The following is a 14,491-nucleotide window of genomic DNA, read 5'->3' as shown; positions in this document are numbered from 1 at the left end:
GTCAGTATTCAGGTGATGGCTCCCTCCGGTGGTGCGGAGGAGGAGGCGAGGGAGCCACATTCGTGACAATAAGTGTCGTATTCCTATAGGTAGACATGAGTCACCTGGGAGTCAGCTGATGCGAGCTTGACTGACATGACCTGCTAGAACTGACGCTAACGCTGGATTATTATATTTTTTGCTTTAGTATAGTCCAAAAATTACAGCACATATAGCACCTTTAAGTGTATAGGGGGTGATTTCGGACACAGCCAGAGAATGAGAATGAGAGAGAGAGAGAGAGAGAGAGAGAAAAAAAAAACAGAACAAAACACCAATATAACAATTCAGATCCTGTATCATAACGCTCTTTTTATTATTACTCATTTACACAAAACAAAAGAAAATATGTCCTGGGATGTAACATTATGTTCAGCTCTAAAATTGGCTCCTAGTGATTTGATGTGATTTGACTAGAAAATGTGTGAGATCATGTAGTCTCTGAACTCAAAATGAATCTGTCAATTTTATTCCCCTCAGGCCTGACCTAGATTCTTCCATAATGGTCAAGACTTACATGAGGCATGCAGTTTCCCCCTGATCATCTCTAAAATCCGAAGCATTCTCCACTGGTTTGAGAGTCAAACTCAGCTGCATTTTCTATGCCAGCCTCTCTGCTGCTGGTGTATGAAGGCTCTCCTCGAACAGTCAATGGACGGAAACACAAGCGAGCTGAGATAGGAAGAGAACATCAGCAGGGGGAGCCACAGAGCAACTGTAACAAACCCCCATGAGGCTCTGAGCGTTCAGGGCAAGTTTAACACACAGTCATCCGTCTGCCATGAGAGGAACACTAACGGAATATGTTGTAGGAAGTGTAGAAGTGGAACATGAGGAAATTGGAATGTGGGATAAAAAGCAGTTTGGACAGGAGGAGGCAGTGGAGGTGAAGATGATCGATTTTGCTCATGTATTTTCCAGCAACAGTCCGGATGAGGGCTACATGTTCGGACTGAGGAATCTTCTCTCAACTTTAGAACAAATACTAAAGGATTGACATCTGACCTCCTGAGAGAGTCCATCTCTCTCTCTCCCTCTCTCTCTCTCTTTGATCTGATATTTCTCTGTTGTTTTAAATTAATTTGGAAAATGGGGTTATATATTTATAGGCATATTTTTTCTTGATTTAATTTTTTGATGAACTCTTTTTTTTTTTTTTTTTTTTTTTTTTTTTAGATATGATGAAAACATATTGTAACTTTCAGAGCTCAAACCCTCTATAAAAAAGTCTGTCAACAACTAAATAATTTTCTAAAATTATAGATAGACATCAGGGGGAAAAATCTTAATAAAATAATTATGATTATTTGTCAAAACACACTTACTGATGTCGCTATACTTATGATTCAACTGTTGATGTTCTGATTCCAAGGTAAATTCTAGTTAGATTTTTATTTTTTAAATGTATGTGTACCTTTTCTTACTGCCAAAAATATCCACATTGGTGTATCTTTTAAAAATGTAATTTATTTTTTTATTTTTTTTTTTTTTTAATAATTTAGAATCTGTAAAAACAATGCATTTTATTATATTAAATTATTTTAGAAGTTGTATTGTTTAAAAATAAGAAAACTTCCTAAGAACATGTTACATGTTTTTCATATAAATTTGGATTCATACAACAAAATGCAGTGTTGTTTTGTTTGTTTTTTTACATCACAGCTCTACATAGAGGCTTGCTAACAGAGAAAATGGGTATTCTTTATATATTGCTGAATAAAACAGAATGAGCAATGAGCAGTCATTAATATTTCAGCTTTAAGGTGGGTTATGCCTGCAATCATGCAGCTTCTCCTCTAAGTGAGATTGTCTGTGCAGAATTCAAATTGATAACCATAAAGAAATATCTGACAGTTTTCGGATTTTATGCTGCTGACATTCTTTGTTGATCAGATCCAATCAAGTTATTTCTAATAGCATTTTAAAGCTACATTCATTTGACTTTTTATCCCAAATTTCCCAAATCTCAGAACTTTGGTAAATTGTTCAAAAGTCTAATATGGAATTAAAATGTCTGTACACTTCTCTTATGCTTTAAAAATGATACAAGCACTCTATTTCGGTGATAACGCAACAACGCAGATAAATTTAGCTTTGCAGAAAGCTTCAGATTCTTCACTGACTTTTTCCCTAATGGCTACTTTGGGTTTTCTTGTAAAAGTTTATTATCCATAAACCATCTCTCACATGAGCAACACTTCTTCCAAACGACTCTTATTATTAGTGATTGGACAAACCCAGAGTGTTTTTTCTGCAGTTTTAATGTAGATGAAGCAACAATGAGAAACCAAGATTGCTTAAATGTGCAAGCAAACAGGACCAAAAACAACTATTTTAATTCTCTTCTGATGCTTAATGAACTCATTATTTGTACTGATGTTCAAAAACATCACACTTCTTTTTAATACTTAAAGTTGATCAAGCAAGTCAAAACAAAGACGTTAGCAGCATAATAATTATAATGTTGTTTAAAAATAGATAAAACAGACAAATGAGTATCTGAAGTGAAGTGCATCATTTCATGTGGATAAGTTCACAGTTATTGAGCTGCTGTCCTGCTGTGTTTCTTCATTTACAGTTTTCTGAGTGTCATTCTGTCCTCCTGCTCTTCTTTAAACTGCAGGGATTTTTTATTATTCCTAATTTGAATGTAATTTGAAATATAATTGGGACCTCAGAAGCAATTTCCCAGCAAACGCCCCAGAAACGCTCAGCTCTGAGGTATCCATTAAACAAAAATTTGAATTTATTGGCTTAAGATCTCGCTTTCTAGCAGCTGATAATGTTTTTATTTCTTTTTTCACCTTTCCCCAACCTTTGATCTCAAAACATGTTTATAGTGTTTGAAATGCATACAGGAACACATTTCATGTTTTTCTCACAGCTCTGAATTAATAAATCATACTTGTCATACAGTACATATATTTGATATTTATATTTCTGCCTGTGCAGCTAGTCCTAATCAATGTTATAGTGTGTGTGTAGTTCTCCATATTTTCATTTGGTGGTGCTGTGGCTCCTGTGTGGCTGCATAGATTGAAAGACTGTAGCGATGGAGAAATCTCACAACTCCATCCATTGGCATCAGATCCGGAAATTCAGTGGAAAACGAAAAGCATTTCATGATATATGTAGTGGTGTACGTGATGTGGTTATTATATTGCTTTCTATGTGTTGATCTGAAAGAGCTCTTGATTATTTTGCTTTGGGATCTATGTCTATGATACTTGTGGGAGTTTGCTTGAGATGAGAGACAGTGGCTGGCTTGAGAAAACAGTTTTACTTGCACATATTTTGGATCGGCTTTTGTATTTCATTATTGTGTGTTGGTATGTCCATTGATCATGCTGGGAGCGTTTGTGTGATTTGTGATTAAGTTAATCAATATATGGCCAGATCGAGATGGAGGGCAGGTGGAAAAGAGAGAAGCTAATTAAAACTGGAATTGATTCTTTATTAAAATGACAAGCTTTATCTCATAGTGCTCACACATGCACATCCAAATAATTTATTAATTGAATCAAAGCAATGCCATAATCGTAATTCAATTCTGATCTTTCACCCATCTGGTTAGAGTTCTCCAAGTTCTTCAAAATGTTTGTAAATAATCATATGTGTGATGTATTTTACTGAAGCGATATAGACATTACCGCTAGTGGATGTTTGTGTCAGCAGCGTGTAGCGGCCTATATAAATGTGCTCTTAAAGTGGTCAATATCGAATTAATTCCTTCGTGTGCTGAAATGAAGAGTGACATTGCAGAGCATTTATCTTCCGTTTTCTCTAAAGAAATTGTTAAATTACACTGACATGATTTGATTTGGAGTCTCCACACTTTAATCGAGGCAAACAGCACAAACTAAAAAGAGAAAAGTCTGATTTGTGTGATTATGCAATTGATTAATTTGCCTGGAAGCCTATTTCTTTTTCAGTTACAATGCTTTTTGTTATTTATTTATTTTTTTAAAGTAAATTTAAAAGTAAAATTACACTGTGAACCTGCTAACTTGTTACCCATCCATCCTATAACAGGCTATAGCCTATTAAATAATCTATTACTGGTAGTAATAAGAACTTGACAAATTCAGTGAGTGAAGGATTTAGACGGAATCAAATGACTCTTTCAAGACTTTTTCAAATCTTTTTGACTCGTTTGAGACACTAAATTGAAATTTAGAAGAGGGACGGCTGCAGTGAGGGGAGGATTGAAATAAGTGCAGTCAAGACCTTCAGTTTGAATCAGATACCTGCTTGTGATTCTCACTCATGTGCTGTGTTGCTAATAAACTGGGTGTAAATGAAAGCTCTACCGTAAAAGTTCTGACAGGGAAGACTCAAATGTTATGTCACTTAATAGTTTCGATCTAACCAATCATTATCTAACACTTGGAGTATAAAAGATCGGTACTTACACATGTCTGAGTTCGCAGGTGCTGACGCCAACCTTCACCTCCATCCTCCCCACCACCACCAGGATGGTCCCTGTCCATATTGCACGAGGGGTCGGCTACGCCCCTGCCTTCTTCTTCAGGCAGGATATGCAGAGACCGTAACCCTCAGGATGTAAGCTACAGACGGGGCCTACGCCAAAGAACTTTATTTTACAATACTATGCTTGCTTATTGTTAATAAATATCATTGTTACGTTATCTTGTTTCTTTTAGATGAAGACATGAACAAGACACCCAAGGTACTTATTTAATTCCATCTGAAAGATATGTTTCCAATCCATTTTAGATACGCCGGTACGGATAAGGTTTCATTTTCTACTGTGGAGCTAATAACAGAGCTCTTTGTAATGTATTACAAATGTGTCTGTTGTTTCCTTGATGAGAGTTTACATAATGCACTGGGAATGTTGCCATACCAGAATCAAATACCGTCTTGCTTTAGTTGGAAATACTTCTTAGCAAACTTTTAGTCATAATAGTGTCACCTTGTAATGTTCCCTGGTGCAAGAATTCAAAGAGTAAACATTTAGTGGTAGTGAGTTACTTTCGGTGAAGGATCCAGTGAGTTGTAGGCAGTGGCTAAAGGCTGCAAAGAATCGTAAATACGGAGAGAATGCAATTTACCCGTGACCAGTGGCACATGCCGTCATTGAAAATTTGCTAATTATGTTTAATCATTTCTATAAAACTCCTTTTTAATCTATTCAAATATACAGGTTTTCCCTAAATTAGAAAAGAGTAAACAATTGTCTAAATGTCATATGCAATGGTTGCTAAGGCAGGACTCTACAGTAGCAAGGTAGCGAAGGTTCAGTTCCATTGAATTCTCTATAGAAAACTGGATATTTCTGGCTGTACTTTCAGTAGATGTGGTCAAAAATTCCTGTTTTATGGTTCAGGCAAACCTTTACTAGTTCCTGAACATAAAACACAATGCTGTCTGCTGTGAAGTGCTCTTAAAAATCTAAACTGAACTCAGTTTGACTATGCCACTGTGATTGCACTCTTACAAAAACCAGGCTTTTAAAAGTATAATAACTACTCATGCTGAGGTTTTCAATGCTCTTAATGCATCTTAATTGGTTGTATAGAGAATGAGACCAATGAAAAAGTTTCTCAATGTATCATCTTAACAGGCCGGGACATATTTTCTTATGTTTGGTTCTCCAGGTCTCTAGATTGATATTATTGTAGATCTTCAGTTTGATGAATGTATATGGTTCTTATCATGCCAGTACTTGGTGTACTGTAGCAGTTTAGTCTCAGGGCGGTAACCAGATCATTGTTGGTTTGATTATTTGAAAGAGTGATTCATTAGCTGTGACCATGTGGCCTTGAGCAAGATCGTTAACCTCAGGTTAATCCAGGGCAGTTTTCTGAGGTGCATTTCTATGGCATTGTCACATGAAAGTCTTGTAATAAAATCCATTGAGACTGGTCGTGTGTTGATAAAGATTATAAAGGAGGTGACTTATTAGAGCTGTTTCGTGTTGTTCTGCATCTACTTTAAAAAGTTGAAATCTTTTGGATTATATAATGTCATTCTGAGGTTAAATAATATTAGCTCTCATTGATAGCCCTTTATTCTGTTGTAGTTGCATTAAAATTAAATAATATTCATGTAGATACTTGTTCAGATTTTTTTCTTTATAAAAATAAACTCTTAACCTTTACTTACTATTCAAATATAATTCACTTTTTTATTTTCAAGAGCAGCCTTGATGTTTCCAGAAGTGTTTGATAGAAGTCTTACCAGTTGGCTCTATATTGTAACTAGAAAAGCGACAATTTCTGTATTGTGTTCATAGGCTGTCTCTATAAGCAAATTACATTATTGCTTCCAAGGACAAACATAAACAACAAAAAAGGTCAAATATGTCAATCATTTCAACCAGAGCATTGTGAGTGACTCAGACTTCTGCAGATTGAGATGCCAGTCAGGACTGTAAAACATGGAAGCTTAATGGATTTTACATATGATGTGATTTTATGGTTATTATAATGGAAGAGTCAGGACAAGGGTAAAAACGAACAAAGCAAAATGTAAGCATTTCTCTTTCTACATGACAATAATGAGGAAAACCAAGGTGAATGAAGCAAAGGAAAGATAAGGAAGCATAGGAAATGAAATTACTGAGATAATCTGCTGTACTGGCTTTCTTAATAACTGAGGTCAAGGTATCAGAACAGGTGCAGAAACTCGAGCTCTCAAATACAGGAGAAGCAATTTACACAGAGTTCATTAGAAGGTAGATGATACTTACATGGAAATTGTGGTAGATACTGTTTGCAGTAAGTGTAAAAAGAAACAAATAGGATCTTAAAATGTAAACGGAAGTGATGTGCTATTTATTCTAGGGGTAAAGTGTTGAAGCTTATATGTGCCCATTTCAGACAGTCATTAGTGTTTTACATTGCTACGCCAGTCGGTAGCAACAAGTGACTGTCTTTATAAGCGACTCATTGATTCTGATTATTCATTCAAAACACTGATTTTTTCAGAAACAAAACAAGTGTATTTATAATTGAGTCACTTAATCACTCAACTGTTTTTTTTTTTTTTTTTTTTTTTTTAACGAACACTATTCTAAAATTCTGGAACGAAACACCACTACTGTGTTGCTTGGCTGGTTTGGACAATCCAGGTTTTAGAACTATTTTCGTTTTGAAGAAAAAGTAATGTGGCTGGCAATAATGCGTATAAAATGTAAGTTACTCAATTTAACTGTTGTACAATAAGTGTCAAAAGTGTGTGTATGTATAACATATATATATATATATATATATATATATATATATATACATACATACATACATATATATATATATATATATATATATATATAGTGGTGGTCAGAATTATTGGCACCCTTGGTAAATATGATCAAAGATGACTATAAAAATAAATCTGCATTGTTTATCCTTTTGATCTTTAATTCATAAAATTAGCAAAAATCTAACCTTTCGTTGAAGGAAAAGAATTGAAAGTGGGGGGGAAATCACATTATGAAATAAAGTTTTTCTCCAAAACACGTTGGCCACAATTATTGGCACCCTTTTATTCAATACTTTTTGCAACCTCCTTTTGCTAGGATAACAGCTCTGAGTCTTCACCTATAATGCCTGGTGAGTTTGGAGAACACCTGACAAGAGATCAGAGACCGTTCCTCGATACAGAATCTCTACAGATCCTTCATATTCCCAGTTCTATGTTGGTGCTTCTTCTCTTCAGTTCACTCATTTTCTTTAGGGTTCAGGTCAGGGGACTGGGATGGCCATGGGCAGAAGCTTAATTTTGTGCTTAGTGACACATTTTTGTGTTGGTTTTGATGTTTGTTTTGGATCAATGTCCTTATGGAAGATCCAACTACGGCCCATTATTGGATTTCTAGCAGAAGCGGTCAGGTTTTGATTTTTTATCTGTTGGTATTTGATAGAATCCATGATACCAAGTATCTGAACAAGATGTCCAGGAACTCCAGCAGAAAAATAGACCCACAACATTAAAGATCCAGCAGTATATTTAACCGTGGGCATGGGGTACTTTTTATCCATGTGTGCACCAAACCCATCTGGTGGGTTTGCTGCCAAAAAGTTCTTTTTTTAGTTTCATCTGACCATAGAAGCCAATCCTGTTTGAAGTTTCAGTCTTGTCTGACAACTGAATATGCTGGATATTGTTTCTAGATGAGAGCAGAGGGTTTTTCTTGTAACCCTCCCAAACAACTTTTGGGGTTGTAGGTGCTGTTTGATCATTTTCTTTAGGCTTTCTGAGACTCAAGACTCAACTAATCTCTGCAATTCTCCAGCTGTGATCCTTGGAGAGTCTTTGGCCACTCAAACTTTCCTCCTTACCGCGCATTAGGATGATTTAGACACACGTCCTCTTCCAGGCAGATTTATAACATTTTTAGTTGATTGGAACTTCTTAATTATTGCCCTGATAGTGGAAATGGGGATTTTCAATGCTTTGACTATTTTCTTACAGCCATTTTCTATTTTGTGAAGCTCAACAATCTTTTGCTGCACATCAGAACTATATTCTTTGGTTTTTCTCATTGTGATGAATGTTTGAGGGAATTTGGCCTTTGTGTTTACTCATGTTTATACTCCTGTGGAACAGGACGTCATGGCTGGACAATTTCATGTTCATGATCACCCTGGTGTGCTAAAAAAATGTAAATATGAATGGGAATATACTTCAGAGATATTTTACTCATAAAAAAATTCTAGGGGTGCCAATAATTGTGACCAACGTGTTTTGGAGAAAAACATTTATTTCATAATGTGATTTTCCCCCCATTTTCAATTCTTTTCCTTCAATGAAAGGTTAGATTTTTGCTAATTTTATGAATTAAAGATTAAAAGGATAAACAATGCAGATTTATTTTTATAGTCATCTTTGATCATATTTTCCAAGGGTGCCAATAATTCTGACCACCACTGTATATATATATATATATATATATATTTCGAATCAGTGATTCGGAGCGTGTATCAAACTTCTTTTTGGTGCACAAAAAGTATTTTCGTCGCTTCATAACATTAAGGTTGAACCACTGTAGTCACATGAAATGATTTAAATTGTTCTTTAGTAGATTTCTGGGCATCTGAAAGTGTTAATTATCTTGCTGGCAATGAAGGCCTCACTGAGCCATCGAATTTTATCAAAATATCTTATTTTGTGTTCCGAAGATGAATGAAGATCTTACGGGTGTGGAACAACATGAGGGTGAATACCTAATGACAGAATTTTCATTTTTGGGTTAACTAACTCTTTAAGGACCCATCAGCTTGCGCCATCTAGAGTTTCATGACTGAACTATATATATCATAAAATTAAATTTTTCAATATTAGACAACTTTTTAACTTTTTAAAGTTAAAGCGGAATCCAAAGTCACTCCAAGATATGTAAACTCTTTACCAATATCAAGCTCCTCCCCTCTCAGGAATACCTTTAAATGTCATCGCTACTAGTTGTTAAAACCACTAGAGATGACACGCGCTTAGAGGATTGAGGAGTCCTCAAATGTTTTACAAAAGACTAAAAAATTCCCACATTAAAATAAATTTTATCTATTCACAAAATGTCAGGAATGCTTGTTATAAAAGAGACGCATCATTCTTATTGCCTACAGTTGTTTGAGCCAAGGCGAAAACGTCTGGGTTTTTGTTTCTATAGCACACTAACAAAACATTTTAATGACACTAACAATACAATTACAAATTATTATTATTATAATCATAATATTATTACTAAAATTATATAATAACATTCTTTAGGTCCGAACACAGCACAATAAAAAATCAAAAAATCAAAAGCAGTTTCAAACACCGGCTTAAAAAAAAAAAAAAAAAAAAAAAAAACAGAACCAGAACCAGAAATATTGAGTCATAAGTGAAATATTAAGCCAATAAATTAAGATATAGCATTATCAGCATATGTTGAGGAAAATTCATCTCTCTCTATATATTTTATTTAAACTAAGCACCTTGGAGTACTTCAGTATATGATTATGGTAATCATTCAGTACCATAGTACCACCACTTTTTAAAAATGGAAATAAGTACTTTTTTTGTACAAGGTATGATCATATTATCCCAACCTTTTTCTTTATGTTTTCAGATCGACTGATTCACATTGTACTTTATTTCCTCATTTCTACAAAGCAGCTTTGTTTAGGTGTGAGTCACATGTCATTCTAGAATATGTGAGTGAGTGGTTTGTAAAGCAGCTTTTATCAGTGAACAGACCAAGAGCATCAAGAGAGCAGCAACACACATGCTCCAGGCTCAAGTACGGCTGTAACGGTACACGCAATGGGTGTTGTGTCATCAAAAATCATCAAAAAAATCAAAACACATTTTTGCTATAACATTTATTTTGAAGTATAATGAATAACATTTATTTTGAAGTAAAGTCATCAGAAGATTTCTTTATATCTTTATATCTTTAATTCAATGCATTCATGTCTCTTATATTAGCAAAATTTTTTGTTCTGTAAAATTTTGAAAGGACAACCTGAAGCAACATACTCTGTTAAACATCCCTGCAAGTCCTAAAAACAATAAAATCATACCAAAACATATCAAACAGTATCACCATGGAGAGGATTGAAAGGTCAAATTCATTTACCATGACTGCAGGAGTGCGGCTGAGGAGATGAAATCTATTTGTCTATTAATTGACAATTGCAGGATGATTGCAGGACACTTTAAATGGGAAATGGATTGGAGGGAGAAAAAGAGGGAACGTGAGACAAGATAGATAGAGAGAGAGAGAGAGAGAGAGAGAGAGAGAGAGAGAGAGAGCTGGACCTGTAGTACCTGATGAGTTGATCTGTCATGAAGACTTGGGCTTGTAGGATTTAATGCATGTGAAAGGTTCTGACATCTCTCATCTTGGATTCACAGGAAGTAGAACAAACTTTTTCCTCTTCAGAAGATCTCATTGACAGGGTTGGAGAAGTGGCGTTTCGCTGGACCTCTGTGGCACCATCTGCTGAAATATTCATCTTTAGTAGTGAATGAGAGGCAGAGAGGGAGAACAAAACAAGAGGACGAAATCTGAAGCACTGAATTTTCTTGCAGCAATTCAGTTTCTCACCAGAATGCCACAGTGTATGACATGTATCCTTAGACAAATGAGTGTTTATGCACTGTACAAAATCCAACTTTTATTTTGTCTCTCTCTCTTTCTTTTGCTCTCTCTCTCTCTCTCTCTCTCTCTCACACACACACACACACACATTTGTTTTTGTGAATTGTGGGGACATTCCATAGGTGTAATGGTTTTTATACTGTACAAACTGTATTTTCTATCACCCTACACTACCCCTACCTCTAAACCTACCCATCACAGGAAACTGTGCACATTTTTACTTTCTCAAAAAAACTCATTCTGTATGATTTATAAGAATTTTGAAAAATGGGGACATGGGGTATGTCCTCATAAGTCACCCTCTCCTTGTAATACCTATGTCATACCCGTTATACAAATTTGTGTCCTGATATGTCACAAAACAGAAACAGAATACAAAAAGTCAACTTTTATGTATTTTGTATGAGCAACTCCAGCGGTTAAACATCAAAACTGCATGCATTTTGCGGAAGAACATTGTTTTGTTTGTGCTTTGGCTCTGCATGACTGTTCGGATGATATGGTATCCTACTGCTCATTAAACATTCATTAATTAGGCTTAAGGGATATAACCCAGTTTAGATGGAAAGGATCTCAAGCTCAGTAGCTAAAGACATTATTGTAGCTATACCCATTAATAAACACGGTACTTCCTTAAAAAAAAATTCCAGCACAGCGTAACAACATCCCATAAGGAAATGGACCCTTCACAATAGAGGCATAAGGCAATTTATCTGTTCAATAAAGTAACTTAATAAAAATGCACCCCTGCGATGCTTTTACAACATTTCAAATTCCTCAGTTCTCGGCCATATCCGAAAAACCAAGCCAATGTTGATTCTTGTTTTATTACGAGCTCTGTCGAATTCTATTTTTGCCAGCAGACTCTCCTCTCTTCGACCGTTTTTTTAAAACAGGTGATTCCACAGCGGTTCAAGATTTTTGCGTGCATGTCAATCTTTCTCGCTTGTGTGTGAAAACTAGCCTATGCCACTCTCACACCATACACACGTCAAGGTAGCCGGAGCAACGAGACATGTGGGTGAGTGATGTATGTATGTAATTTCCAGCGAAAACCACCCATCAGGTCTAAAATATAAACTCTTATTATAGGCACACCATAGTGAATCAGGTAAGACAAATACATGTTTTGGAAGGATTGATGATGTACTGGTTTGTTTAAATTTTGTTAATTTTGAACTAAAAAAATTACAAAGTGATACCTTTATTTATTTATTTATTTTACAATGTGTATGCACTATGCAGTTTGTGTTTATGGTGTGTTGACTTGAAATGTCCGCTAAAGCAAGTGTGTTATAAGCATTATGACTAACGAGACCTTAAGATGTGCAGTGACATTCAGAGAGTTCATCCAAGAGTTCATGCTACCCACTTAACACACATGATGACCTTTTCTATATAGGGCAGGAGATTATTATCAGTCATTTTTTTGCATTTGTGCAGGTGACAGGGTCTACGTTATGATGTAGATGTCACTAATGTGATATACACCACCAATTTTCTATTGATTAGTATTGTAGAGAATTGAAAAGGCTATCTGTGTTGGAAGATAAAAGCATCAGCATTTCACAGTATAATACATTTTTTAAATGATTGGAAGTTATTTGATCCACTGATATTTGAAGCAGATAATAACCATGACTTCAAATGGTATGCTTGTGCCATGTTACAAAAAAAAAAAAAAAAAAAATTATATATATATATTACATGCATATGTGTGTGTGATTGTCATGACACTCAGTAAGCATCTATAGATGAAGATGGCTTTCAGAGGTTAAATATGTGCAATGAAGACACCACAAATCACAGTTTTGTATGCAAATACCTGCAAATATCCCAATTTCTTTTTGTTTTTTCCTTCCTCCGTCACAATGGACATTCCTGCAGTTGCCCCGCTATGCCTGGAGCAGAGGGACCGCTCCCTGGAATCACACACCAGGGATTTTTTTGGAGTTGGCGTGCCTCAAGCCGGGTGCACACTGTGCGATTTATAATGGTCCTTTATGATTGTTGCTTGTCAGACTGTACGTTCATGATCCTTATGTCACACTGTGGGATCTCAGCTGTCATTTATGTCAGACTGTACAACAGTCAAGACACGTTAAAAACGGATGCGCGCATGAAAACTTGTCCAGAGTATTACATCATCAACCCATACACGTTCAGTGACTGTGAGCTGCATTACACGCAGGACTGAAAACAAAGAATTCTCTAGCGTTAATTTTGATCACAGCAAAACGAAGACAATTTGACGTTTGTTGTAGAAGTCACACTGCAGGACTGTGTGCCAAATCTTCTGACACTGCCAGAATTTCGTCAAAGGTAAAATTTGATTGCAACGGTCATTATTCGGCTGTCAGTGATCATGTCAAACTAGCAATCAAAGACTACAGATTTTAGCCTAGGATTATAGTAATCTTTTAGGATTCTCAAAATTTGTCTCAGACGACCAAATCGGTGCCAAAATCGCACAGTGTGCACCCACCTTTACATACATTCCCGACCGCTCACTCTGCGCGTTTTACATCTCCAGCCTAAGCGAGCGGCCCCGGCACGCCTTCCAGGGAGCGGTCCTCGGAAGGATTTCCTTGAAAGTGCTTGTGGAGCTCGAGGGCTGGGAGGAAAGCCCGCCCACAACACCACCGCAGTGGTTGAGATGACTGCTGTCCCTGGCAACAATACTGAGGAACTGAAAGGTATTTTTGAGGATGATTTAATTGGCTTTTTTTGGAGAGGTGATTTCCCATTCCCCTGATTCGCCTGTGTTCCCTGAGTCTCCGGAACGCTCTGTATTTCCAGTTTCTCCTGATTATCCAGCGTTCTCTGTATCTCCTGTGTCTCTCCTCATTCAGCCAGTTCTTCAGCCAGTTCCTCAGCCCCACCATCGCTACTGACCTTCAGCCACTCTACATCTTCCACATGCCAGGTAGAGAGGCCAGGCGTCTTCAGGCCACCAGCTCCATCTCACTCAGAACATCCCCTGTCTCCACCTCCAGCCTCTGTGCCCCCTGCTCCACCTCGGCCCGTCGATGCTTCGGCTCCACCCTGGCTCCTCCCTTCCTCGGCTCCCCCGGACACCATCGGCCATACGGCCTCTCCGGGCTCCCTCGTCTCTCTGGCTCCACCTTGGTCAGCCGTCAACCTGCCTGCACCTACGGCTCCGTCTGGCTCCGCTTCCCTCCAGCTCCACCTCTGTCCTCGGTCCCACCGGCTCAGCCTCTGCCTCTGGATGTCCACCTCCACCTCGGATGCTCGTCACCATGGCTTCTCCTCGGTCTCCAGGACCATCTCCTGCGCGTGGGCTCTTTGGCTTATCAGCTCCATCTTCAGATGCATCAC

The sequence above is a fragment of the Ctenopharyngodon idella genome, chromosome 2 (assembly GCF_019924925.1).
Source record: "Ctenopharyngodon idella isolate HZGC_01 chromosome 2, HZGC01, whole genome shotgun sequence".
NCBI lineage: Eukaryota > Metazoa > Chordata > Actinopteri > Cypriniformes > Xenocyprididae > Ctenopharyngodon > Ctenopharyngodon idella.
This window is presented reverse-complemented; position numbering follows the sequence as displayed.